At 42.5% G+C, this 12,703-nt stretch overlaps 1 pseudogene; it reads left to right on the forward strand.

Annotated features, from left to right (window-relative positions):
* The first annotated feature begins 300 nt into the window (after positions 1 to 300).
* LOC136391310 (phosphoserine aminotransferase pseudogene) lies at positions 301 to 1,962 on the forward strand (annotated as a pseudogene).
* The last annotated feature ends 10,741 nt before the right edge of the window (positions 1,963 to 12,703 follow it).

A 12,703-nucleotide genomic window follows, 5' to 3' on the forward strand; every position in this document is an offset into this window, starting at 1 on the left:
CTGGCTTTTTCCTTTAGGTTTCGATAAAATGCCACACTTCACAAGCAAGAGGTTTGACTTTGATGGCTGGATGATGCAACTGGAATGATGGAGGAGTCAATTCCCTGTGGGGAAGATTGTGACCAATGAGAAATAAGAGAAAGGAGAGAAAGATGTGCTACCCGCCCCCCATCAGTCACCTATGTCCACTCTGCCTGAGATACCAAGGAAATACTGTAGATGGGTGGTGGCAGATGGTCAATTTTGTTTGTCCTGAGTTGCTACATTGTCATGCTCAGTGTTCTTAGAGATACAAAAAGGATGATTAGACTAAACCAGACTTGCGTTAGTGTTCTTGGAATAAGCCACTGGCCATCAGCTTTCACTAAGCTGTTTCACAACACAAAGAATCTGTGGCGGGAGGCAGTTGTTAGCCATCCCAGACAATGACAAGGTGATTCTTGAGCAAAGACATGAGTCAGGCCAATTCAGTGCCGTTCCCTTAAACCTGATTGGTCTGAAAGCAGAAAGATGTGAGCTAAGGTCGCAGAAAAAGCTTAGAACTTTGGGACTGTGAATATCGATTGTTATTATAAACTTGGGAGTTATATGAAAAACACAGATCCAAGTTTGTGAAGCCTCAACCCGGAAACCTCTTCTGCACCAACGAGAACATGTGCAGAGCAGAGCCGGTTTGCGACACGTTGTCAAACTTTCTAAGCCAGTGGATGTATCCAAGTTTGGGGTGATATTTGCTCTTCTGGTGCACAGAAGAATGTTGGCTCTGCAGGAGTCATGGTGGTAATCATCCACAATGATCTACTGGGGTTCGCCCTCAAAGAGTACCCTTCAATCCTGGGATACAAAGTGCAGGCACTTAACAAATCCTTGTACAGCACAGATCGGTGGTTCAGCATCTATGCCATGGGCTTAGTCCTGGAGTGGTTTAAGAACAGTGGTGCTTCAGGGCTCACACTGCTACTCCCCTCAAGGCTGTGGAAGGCTTGATGCTTTGGCTTCTTGGAGAAGGGCAGGTCTAGGCTACCTGGCTGCCTAAGTATGAGCTGCTGGTATTGCCTGAGTCCAAGGTCCCCAATTAGGTACTACATACAACTGCCCCTCGCCCCTGCAGAGCTCAAAACTGGACAGATCTGGAACCCCTGCACCCTGGGGCCAGATTTTCTATGAGTTTTATCCACATATCTCATTGGCCTTCACAACAACCTGGAAGTCAGTAGAGCCAGATAGATAAAACTCATTACAGAAGAGTCAAAGAGGTAACCTCTCTCTCTCTCTCTCTCTCTCTCTCTCATTCTCTCTATCATACACACACACACACACACACACACACACACACACACACACTCACACACACCCGAGCTGGGAGAAGAGCCCAGCTGCTTGGAGAGCCCAGTCCCAGGACAGTATGTATGGGAAGATATTATATAGCTGAGAAACTGGGTGTCTGTCAACAACCAGGGCTCTCTCAGATGTAGAAAGCATAGCTCCACTACACTGAGCTGGAGTGATGCTCTGTTTAAGTGCCCTGTGTATCTGGCTTAGTGGGTTTTTTTTTCAAATTAGAACTCCTGATCCCCTTCCCACCAAAATGAAAAAAATAAAACAAAGCAGTGGTGGTGCAGCGGCCATGGAGAAGCTTAGCCCCATCCAATCTCCAATGATTCATGATATTGATAAATCTCAAGAATTCTATGTATAAACAGTAGGCCTCAGAATAGAAGCAAGATGAATATTCTATTCTGCACTAGCAATACCAGAAAAGATGATGCTTTAGAAAAAAAGATTTCTTGGTAAACTCTTGAACTCAGTATGATCTTGAAAGGGTGTGGGTCAGTGGGAGGCATCCAGGCTTTTTCTGCAGACAGAATTGAAGATGTTCAGAAGCTGGCAGCCTCCAAAATTCTTTGGAGATACATCAGCTATGAACACATCCTAATCAATATATACTCTGCCCTTGAATAGTTTGCAAAATTTAACATAACTTGGGATTTTGAACAGACACCTTAATTCTAACTTGACTAGAAGCATTTAAAAAATCCTCCTCTTGCTTTTCTAACCAATTCTAGCTTATATGTCTTTTTTGTTTGTTTGTTTGTTTGTTTAGCAAGAGACAGAGAGAGAGAGATGAGAAGTATCAACTCATAGTTGCAGCACCTTAGTTGTTCATTAATTGTTTTCTCATATGTGCCTTGTCTAGAGGGGCTTCAGCTGAGCCAGTGACCTCTTGCTCAAGCCAGTGATCTTGGGCTCAGGCCAGCAACCTTGGGCTTCAAGCCAGTGACCTTTGGGCTCAAGCTAGCGACCATGAGGGTCATGTTGATGATATCATGCTCAGGCCAATGACTCTGCGCTCAAGCTGGTGACCTTGAGGTTTCAAACCTGGGTCCTCAGATGCTCTGTTCACGTGCCACCACCTGGTCATGCTAGCTTATACTGTCTCTCTCTCTTTTTTCTTTTTTAGTGAGAGAGTGGAACAGACAGATAGGAAGGAGAGAGATGAGAAGCATCAAGTCTTCGTTGCAGCACCTTATTTGCATCAAGTCTTCATTGTGGCACCTTAGTTGTTCATTGATTGCTTTCTCATACCGTTTCCTCGAAAATAAGACATCCCCAAAAATAAGACCTAGTGCAATTTTTTCAAGCTTAGAAATATAAGACCTCCCCTGAAAGTAAGACCTAGCACATCTTTAGGAGCAAAAATTAATATAAGAGACTGCCTTAGCCCTGGCCGGTTGGCTCAGCGGTAGAGCGTCAGCCTGGCGTGCGGGGGACCCGGGTTCGATTCCCGGACAGGGCACATAGGAGAAGCGCCCATTTGCTTCTCCACACACCCCCCCCTTCCTCTCTGTCTCTTTCTTCCCCTCCCGCAGCCAAGGCTCCATTGGAGCAAAGATGGCCCGGGCGCTGGGGATGGCTCCTTGGCCTCTGCCCCAGGTGCTAGAGTGGCTCTGGTCGCGGCAGAGCGACGCCCCGGAGGGGCAGAGCATCACCCCCTGGTGGGCAGAGCATCGCCCCTGGTGGGCAGAGCATCGCCCCTGGTGGGCAGAGCATCGCCCCTGGTGGGCGTGCCGGGTGGATCCGGGTGGGGCGCATGCGGGAATCTGTCTGACTGTCTCTCCCCATTTCCAGCTTCAGAAAAATACAAAAAAAAAAAAAAAAAAAGAGACTGCCTTATTTTCGGGGAAACAGGGTAGATTGTTGTACATGGAAATACAGTCACAAGAAATTCTTGATGGAATTCAGAGTTTGGCTGGTTATGCTGATGTTTGTGATGACATGGCTATAGTATATTAATAAATGTTGATTTTTTTTGTTGAACAATAAGTGTGAATTCTTGTTCATGGAAAAATAAGACATCCCCTGAAAATAAGACCTAGCACGTCTTTAGGAGCAAAAATTAATATAAGACACTGTCTTATTTTCGGAGAAACACAATATGTACCTTGACGGAGGGGGTGGTATGGCTACAGCCAAACCAGTGACCCCTTGTTCAAGGCAGTGACCTTGGGCTCAAGCCAGTGACCATTGGGTATGATCCCAAGCTCAAGCCGGCAACCTCAGGGTTTTGTACCTGGGCCCTCTGTGTCCCAGTCTGATGCTCTATCCACTGCACTACAGCCTGTTCAGGTTAGCTTATATTGTCTTTATTGCTACTTTTTTTTTTTTTTTTTGTATTTTTCTGAAGTTGGAAACGGGGAGGCAGTCAGCCAGACTCCCGCATGTGCCCGACCAGGATCCACCCGGCATGCCCAGCAGGGGGCGATGCTCTGCCCATCTGGGGCGTTGCTCTGCCGCAACCAGAGCCACTCTAGCGCCTGGGACAGAGGCCACAGAGCCATCCCCAGCGCCCGGGCAAACCCTGCTCCAATGGAGCCCTGGCTGCCGGAGGGGAAGAGAGAAACAGAGAGGAAGGAGAGGGGGAGGGGTGGAGAGCAGATGGGCGCCTCTCCTGTGTGCCCTGGCCGGGAATGGAACCCAGGACTCCCACACGCCAGGCCAACGCTCTACCACTGAGCTAACTGGCCAGGGCTGCTACTTAATTTTTTTAGCTAGATCTCAGTATTCAAACTTGTCTGTGGACTTATTATGCAAATTGAAGTGAATGTTTCTGGAGATAACACAGCACACATCATAGAGCGTGAATGGGGTCCTCTAGGAGCTGAATCTTGATCCTTTCCCTAATAGACAGCAGTGGAATCTCCTGGGTTCCACAGCTGTGAATGCAGGTCAACAATGACCATGTGGTGAATGTTTAGAAGGTGTTCTAGGCTGAAGGGCCAATTGGAGAGTTTTCTTTATACTGGTATCCTCATAAAGAGATAAAGGCGACATACTGTATGTTTATATAGCAAGGTCTGTTTTTAATGCCATATACTTTTTTAAATGTTTATTTTATTAATTTTTTAGCAAGAGGGAAGAAGAGAGTGAGAGAGAGACAGGAACATCTGTTCCTGTATATGTCCTGACCGGGGATCGAACTTGCAACCTCTGCACTTTGGGACGACTCTCCAACCAAGCTATCTGGCCAGGGTTGCCAAATACTTTCTATCTCTCTGTATTTTTATTTCTAATAGTACAGTTCTCAATAATAAATGTGGAGACAGAATATGTTAGAAGCCTTGACTTTGTGCATTATATTAGCCACAACGGTAGCCCATCTTTTTAAGCTGCTTAGTAAAAAAAATTGTAAGTTCTCTGTTTCACTTTTGCTTTCCTTTCAGTGAGAAGAGAAAGTTGACTATTTGGTTCTTTATGTTTTAGTTATGCCAATAAACTAAAATTCTCTGGTAAACTCTCCTGTGTTTTGTTCATGTGACTGTTCTCTTCATAGTCTTTGACCAGAGTGATGCTGTGAATTCTGGAAGATCTGTAATGGAGAGTCTTTTTTCCTATTGTTTATCCATTGTCAATATTTTATGTTGAATATATGAAGTACATTAAAATTCTAAAACATCTGAAAGGAAGAAAGACTTTTTTTTAATTTTAATTTTAGAGATGCAGAGAGGAAAGGAGAAAGGGAGAAGCATTTATTCATTTTGTTGTTTCATTTAGTTGTGCATTCATTGGTCACTTCCTGCACGTGCCCTGACTAGAGATCAAATGTGCAACCTTGGCATTTTGGGAGCACACTCTGACCAACTGAGCGAACAGGCCAGGGCCAGGAGAGAGGAATTGCCTCTTTTCCGCTCCCACAAACTGCTCTGAGGCACAGCTTCTCCGTGTAGTTTGTCCAGTGTAGTGTGGAGTGTGCCAACACTCCTTCCTACACAGTGACTAGTTATGTCTCCTCGAGGCTCACCACAAAGCAGCGACCAGCACAATACTACATCCCTTTGTATTACTTGCCATTTGAACTTTCTCTTTTCCTTCTCTCCCTGTCATGCCCTCAGATTGCACCTCAGAGATAAAGCATCAGCATTTATTTAATCCCTGCCTCAGGTTGGGTTCAAGATAAATATTCCTTTGTATATTTATTTTTGTACTTTTTTAAAAAGCAGGCCTTCACATTTATTACCGTTGTGTACCTCACCCCTTTTGCACTACAGTCTAAGCTGAAGATCTATTGCCAACTACTACCAAATCTCTAAATCACAGGGTGTGAGGGATACATACTTGTGTGATCCTCTTTAATGGAAGATAGATCAGGCAATCTATCTACTTCTGTTCCCCAGAAATAAAATAAAATAACTAGAAGGGCTGTTGCTTTTCTTTCATGTATTATAATTTCAATTCTGGAAATTTCTTCAGCCGGTCTTTGGGCAGTGCAATAGTCCCTTGCTTGGTGACTTCCAGGACACATTCCACTAATAGCTCAGCTCCAGCTTGTAACAACCTTGAGCTAGAGAAGGTGATTACCAAATCAATAATATGCATTATATCCTGAAATGAAGGATGAGTTCATAATTGTTCAAAGAGATCCTCATTTGTAATGCAGTGTATACGCCAAGTTTGTACTGTGGTGAAGAGAATTTTCAGGCGGGAACTAATGCTTTCTAACATCATTCAAATAATATTCTATTATTTTCCATACAAACAACTGTAAACCTACCTTTGCCAAACCCTATACATTAATGGTATATTATAAAAGGACATAACTCAGGAATAGCCAGATGGAAGAGACATATAAGGCAAAGTATGTGGGGAGGGGCACAAAGCTTCCACACTTTCTGAGAGGATCATTCTCCCTGAATCTCTACAATGTTCACCAGCTTGGAACCTCTGTATTGTTTTTTCATATTTAATTCTTCTTCTTAAGTAGGAAATATTAATTTCACTAGTTAAAAGCAATACTGTGGTTCCAAAACTTCAAATTACTTTTGAACTATAATAATACTGTTTATAATATGTAATATAGGGAAAAGAATATATTTATTCCATTATAACAAAAAATTTAAAAACAGAAATAGAAGTATTTGAGTCAGAGTTTTAACCAGGAAGATTTCATTTTGTCCCTAAGTGATAGCCTGTAGGTGGGACAGTCTACATACGATAAGAGTAGAAAGAAAAAGAGCCTCCAATGGTACTAAGAAAACTAGGATAATATACTGCTCACAAAAATTAGGGGATATTTTGCCTGACCTGTGGTGGCGCAGTAGATAAAGCGTCGACCTGGAAAAGGCACATATGGGAGTTGATGCTTCCAGCTCCTCCCCCCTTCTCTCTCTCTGTCTCTCCTCTCTCTCTCTCTCTCTCTCTCTCTCTCTCTCTCTGTCTCTCCCTCTCCTCTCTAAAATGAATAAATAAAAAAAAAAGAATGGATTCATTTAAAAAAATTAGGGGATATTTTATACCTTCATATTCATTTTGAAATATCCCCTAATTTTTTTAATCACTTTTTTTTTCATTTTTCCGAAGCTGGAAACGGGGAGGCAGTCAGACAGACAGACTCCCGCATGCGCCCAATGGGGATCCACCCGGCACGCCCACCAGGGGGCGATGCTCTGCCCATCCGGGCATCGCTCTGTTGCAACCAGAGCCACTCTAGCACCTGAGGCAGAGGCCATGGAGCCATCCCCAGCGCCCGGGCCATCTTTGCTCCAATGGAGCCTTGGCTGCAGGAGGGGAAGAGAGAGACAGAGAGGAAGAAGAGGGGGAGGGGTGGAGAAGCAGATGGGCGCCTCTCCTATGTGCCCTGGCCAGGAATCGAACCTGGGACTTCCGCACGCCAGGCCGACGCTCTACCACTGAGCCAACTGGCCAGGGACTTTTTTTTTTTCACAGAGACAGAGAGAGAGTCAGAGAGAGAGATAGATAGGGACAGACAGACAGGAACAGAGAGAGATGAGAAGCATCAATCATCAGTTTTTCCTTGCGACACCTTAGTTGTTCATTGATTGCTTTCTCACATGTGCCTTGACCGTGGGCCTTCAGCAGACTGAGTAACCCCTTGCTCGAGCCTTCAGCAGACCGAGTAACCCCTTGCTCGAGTCAGCGACCTTGGGTCCAAGCTGGTGAGCTTTGCTCAAACCAGATGAGCCCGCGCTCAAGCTGGCGACCTCGGGGTCTCGAACCTGGGTCCTCTGCATCCCAGTCTGACGCTCTATCCACCACGCCACTGCCTAGTCAGACATATCCCCTAATTTTTGTATGCAGTTGTATAATGCTTTAGACACCGAGAGTGAATTTTTTAAAAGAGGTCAATTTTAAATGTTGTATATATAGATTTATCAAGGAGAAAATGAACAGAGAAAAATCAAATAGTAGTGAAATATATCTTTTTCTGCTAAGCTTTCTTGAGGCTTTAGTTTATTGATCCCTTTGGGAAAGTCAGGGGGAAATGAAAATAATTGAGATGCCTGCCCTACCTCCACAAAATCCATTTCACTTCTCTGCTTTTCTTTTTCTGCACACACAAGAAACTATAGCCTCCTCTCTAACAATGTCTCTTGTACATCCATTGTTCTAGCTCAGCAATTTTCAGTCTTTTTCATTTCATGGCACACACTAATTACTAAAATTCCACAGCACACACAAAAATACATTTTTTTACAATCTAACAAAATAGTATAATTTTGATTCATTCACAGTGGATGACTATTATTGTTTTGGCTGTTGTAATTTTTTTATTTGATAATCTAAAGGAAAAGAGCTCAGTGCCTCTTACTAGTCTCGTATTGCATGTTTTAAAAATTCTTGCGGCACACCAGTGTGCCTCTAGTAGCACACCAGTTGAAAAATCTCTGTTCTAGCCAATTTTTGCAGCTTTTCTCAGGGATACCTCTTAACCCACTATTTCTTTATCTGCTATAGGCTATCATGACAGAAAATAGCAGACGTTGCAATGATTGTTGCCAATGCTTGACATTTAATTTAGCAGTTCAGAATGATGGCTCCCTTGATGACTTGGATACTGACCTGGATACTGTTCAGGAAGGGGAAAGTGAGAGGAACACATCATTGACCTTGCCTACCTCTTTGTTAACCTTTAGTAAGCTTACAGACTGTTTACAGGTCATCTTGATCTTCTTTTCAAAAGCCTATGCCTATGGGGCACAGCTTCTGGCAAAAGTTTTCAAAAGAAACATAACTCTTCCCTGGCTAGGTAGCTCCATTGGTTGGAGCATCGTTCCAACACACTAAAGTTGTGGGTTCAATCCCAGGTCAGGGCACATACAAGAAGCAACCAATGAGTGCACAACTAAGTGGAACAACAAATCAACGTTTCTTTCTCTCTCTCTCAAATCAATAAAAAAATTAAAATAAGAAAAGAAATCCTGGCCCTGGCCAGTTGGCTCAGCGGTAGAGCATCGGCCTGGCTTGCAGGGGACCCAGGTTCGATTCCCGGCCAGGGCACATAGGAGAAGCGCCCATTTGCTTCTCCACCCCCCCATCCTTCCTCTCTGTCTCTCTCTCCCCCTCCCGCAGCCAAGGCTCCATTGGAGCAAAGATGGCCCGGGTGCTGGGGATGGCTCCTTGGCCTCTGCCCCAGGTGCTAGAGTGGCTCTGGTCGCGGCAGAGCGACGCCCTGGAGGGGCAGAGCATCGCCCCCTGGTGGGCAGAGCTTCGCCCCTGGTGGGCGTGCCGGGTGGATCCTGGTTAGGGCGCATGCGGGAGTCTGTCTGACTGTCTCTCCCCGTTTCCAGCTTCAGAAAAATACAAAAAAAAAAAAAGAAAAGAAATCCTGACCAGTGCTGGTGCAGTAGATACAGCATTAACCTGGGACACTGAGGACCCAGGTTCGAAAACCTGAGGTTGTTGGCTTGAGCAAAGGCTCACCAGCTTGAGCATGGAGTTGCCAGCCTGTGCATGGGATCATAAACATTATTCCATAATTGATGGCTGGAGCCCAAAGGTCACTGGCTTGAAGCCCATGGTCTCTGTCTTGAGACTAAGGTCGCTGGTTTGAGCCAGGGGTTACTGATTTAACTTGAGCCCCCTGGCAAGGCACACAAGAGAAAGCAATCGATGAACAACTAAAGTGATGCAACTACGAGTTGATGCTTCTCATCTCTCTCTTCTTATCTGTTTCTCTCGTTCTAAAATATAAATGAATGAATGAATGAATGAATTGAAACAAAGAAAGCACTATAACCTAGCTGGCATGTTCCTTTGGCTTTTGCTTTTACTTTCCTAATTTTTTCTGTGGACCCACTGCTTATTTTTTTTTTTTTTCTTAGCTCTATGTTGACATATAAGTCTTTGAAGAAGGAGGAACTGCTGAAGTAGTTCATCAGCATTTGTCCCTAAGACAGCAGTCTTTATAGTGGAAACACCATAAGTAAATATTTGCTGTCTGTCTATACATTAAAGGGGGAATATGGCAAATGCTGAAAAGCCTTGCTCTTTGTGCCCCTCCCCTCCCCCAACCCCCTCCCTCACATCCCCCCACCCTGTAACCCCAACACTGTTGTCCATGTCTCTGAGTCTCATCTTTATGTCCCACCTATGTATGGAATCATATAGTTCTTAGTTTTTTCTGATTTACTTCTTTCGCTCAGTATAATGTTATCAAGGCCCATCCATGTTATTGTAAATGATCCGATGTCATCATTTCTCATGGCTGAGTAGTATTCCATAGTATATATATACCAAAGCTTTTTAATCCACTCGTCCTCTGATGGACACTTGGGCTGTTTCCAGATCTTTGCTATTGTGAACAATGCTGCCATAAACATGGGGGTGCATTTCTTCTTTTCAAACAGTGCTATGGTGTTCTTGAGGTATAGCTTGGTCAAAAGGCAGTTCGATTTTTAATTTCTTGAGAAATCTCCATACTGTTTTCAACAGTGGCTGCACCAGTCTGCATTCCCACCAGCAGTGCAGGAGGGTTCCCTTTTCTTCACAACATCACCAGCACTTATTCTGTGTTGTTTTGTTGATGAGCACCATTCTGACTGGTGTAAGGTGATATCTCATTGTGGTTTTAATTTGCATTTCTCTAATCATTAGTGATGTTGAACATTTTTTCATATGCCTATTGGCCATCTGTGTGTCCTCTTTGGAGAAGTGTCTATTCATTTCTTTTGCCCATTTTTGGATTGGATTGTTTGTCTTCCTGGTATTAAGTTTTACAAGTTCTTTATAAATTTTGGTTATTAACCCCTTATCAGACGCAATGTCAAATATATACTCCCATTGTGTAGTTTGTCTTTTTATTCTGTTCTTATTGTCTTTAGCTGTGCAGAAGCTTTTTAGTTTGATAAAGTCCCATTTGTTTATCCTGTTTTTTATTTCACTTGACTGTGGAGACAGATCAGCAAATATATTGCTGCGAGAGATGTCAGAGATCTTACTGCCTATTGTTTTCTTCTAAGATGCTTATGGTTTCACCGCTTACATTTAAGTCTTTTATCCATTTTGAGTTTATTTTTGTGAGTGGTGTAAATTGGTGGTCTAGTTTCATTTTTTTGCAGGTAGCTGTCCAATTTTCCCAACACCATTTGTTGAAGAGGCTGTCTTTACTCCATTGTATTTCCTTACCTCCTTTGTCAAATATCAGTTGTCCATAGAGCTGTGGGTTTATTTCTGGGTTCTCTGTTCTGTTCCATTGATCTATGTGCCTGTTCTTATGCCAGTACCATACTGTTTTGAGTACAATGGCCTTATAATATAACTTGATATCCAGAAGTGTGATACCTCCCGCTTTATTCTTCCTTTTCAAGATTGCTGAGGCTATTCGTGTTCTCTTTTGGTTCCATATAAATTTTTGGAATATGTGTTCTATATCTTTGAAGTAAGTCATCGGTATTTTAATCGGTATTGCATTGAATTTATAGATTGCTTTGGGTAATATAGACATTTTAATGATGTTTATTCTTCCTAACCATGAGCACGGTATATGCCTCCACTTGTTCGTATCTTCCCTGATTTCTTTTATCAATGTTTTATAATTTTCTGAGTACAAGTCTTTAATCTCCTTGGTTAGATTTAATCCTAGGTACTTTATTTTTTTGGTTGCAATGGTAAAGGGAATAGATTCCTTGATTTCTCTTTCTGACAGTTCATTATTAGTGTATAAAAATGCCTATGATTTCTGAGTATTGATTTTATATCCTGCCACCTTGCTGAATTTATTTATCAGGTCTAGTAGTTTTTTGACTGAGACTTTAGGGTTTTCTATATACAATATCATATCATCTGCAAATAATGATAGTTTTACTTCTTCTTTTCCAATTTGAATGCCTTTTATTTCTTTTTCTTGTCTGATTGCTGTGGCTAGGACTTCCAGAACTATGTTGAATAAAAGTGGTGAAAGGGGGCACCCCTGCCTTGTTCCTGATCTTAAGGGAATTGCTTTTAATTTTTGCCCATTGAGTATGATGTTGGCTGTGGGTTTGTCATAGATGGCCTTTATCATGTTGAGGTATGTTCCCTGTATTCCCACTTTGCTGAGAGTTTTGATCATGAATGGGTGCTGTATTTTATCAAATGCTTTTTCTGCATCTATTGAAATTATCATGTGGTTTTTCTCCTTTCTTTTGTTTATGTGATGAATCACATTGATTGATTTGCGAATATTGTACCACCCTTGCCTCCCAAGAATAAATCCCACTTGATCATGGTGTATGATTTTTTTCATATATTGCTGGATCCGGTTTGCTAATATTTTGTTGAGGATTTTTGCATCTAAGTTCATCAGGGATATTGGCCTATAATTTTCTTTCTTTGTGTTGTCTTTGCCTGGTTTTGGAATCAGAATTATGCTCGCCTCATAAAAGGAGTTTCGAAGTCTTCCTTCCTCTTGAATTTTTTGAAATAGCTTGAGAAGGATAGGAGTTAGTTCTTCTTTGAATATTTGGTAGAATTCACTTGTGAAGCCATCAGGCCCCGGACTTTTCTTTTTTGGGAGTTTTTTGATAGCTGTTTCAATCTCATTTGGTGTAATCGGTCTGTTTAGGTTTTCTGATTCTTCCAGACTGATTTTTGGAAGATTGTATGTTTCAAGGAATTTGTCCATTTCATCTAGGTTGTCTAGTTTTTTGGCATACAGTTCTTCATAGTATTTTCTTACAATATTTTGTATTTCTGTTGTGTCAGTTGTTATTTCTCCACTCTCGTTTCTAATTTTATTTATTTGAGTCCTCTCTCTTTTTTTCTTGGTGAGTCTCGTTAAAGGTTCATTGATCTTGTTTACCTTTTCAAAGAACCAGCTCCTGGTTTCATTGATCCTCTGTATTGTTTCTTTAGCCTCTATGTCATTTATTTCTGCTCTGATCTTTATTATTTCCTTCCTTCTACTAGCTCTAGGCTTTACTTACTGTTC

This window comes from Saccopteryx leptura, chromosome 2, assembly GCF_036850995.1.
Source record: "Saccopteryx leptura isolate mSacLep1 chromosome 2, mSacLep1_pri_phased_curated, whole genome shotgun sequence".
Taxonomy (NCBI): domain Eukaryota; kingdom Metazoa; phylum Chordata; class Mammalia; order Chiroptera; family Emballonuridae; genus Saccopteryx; species Saccopteryx leptura.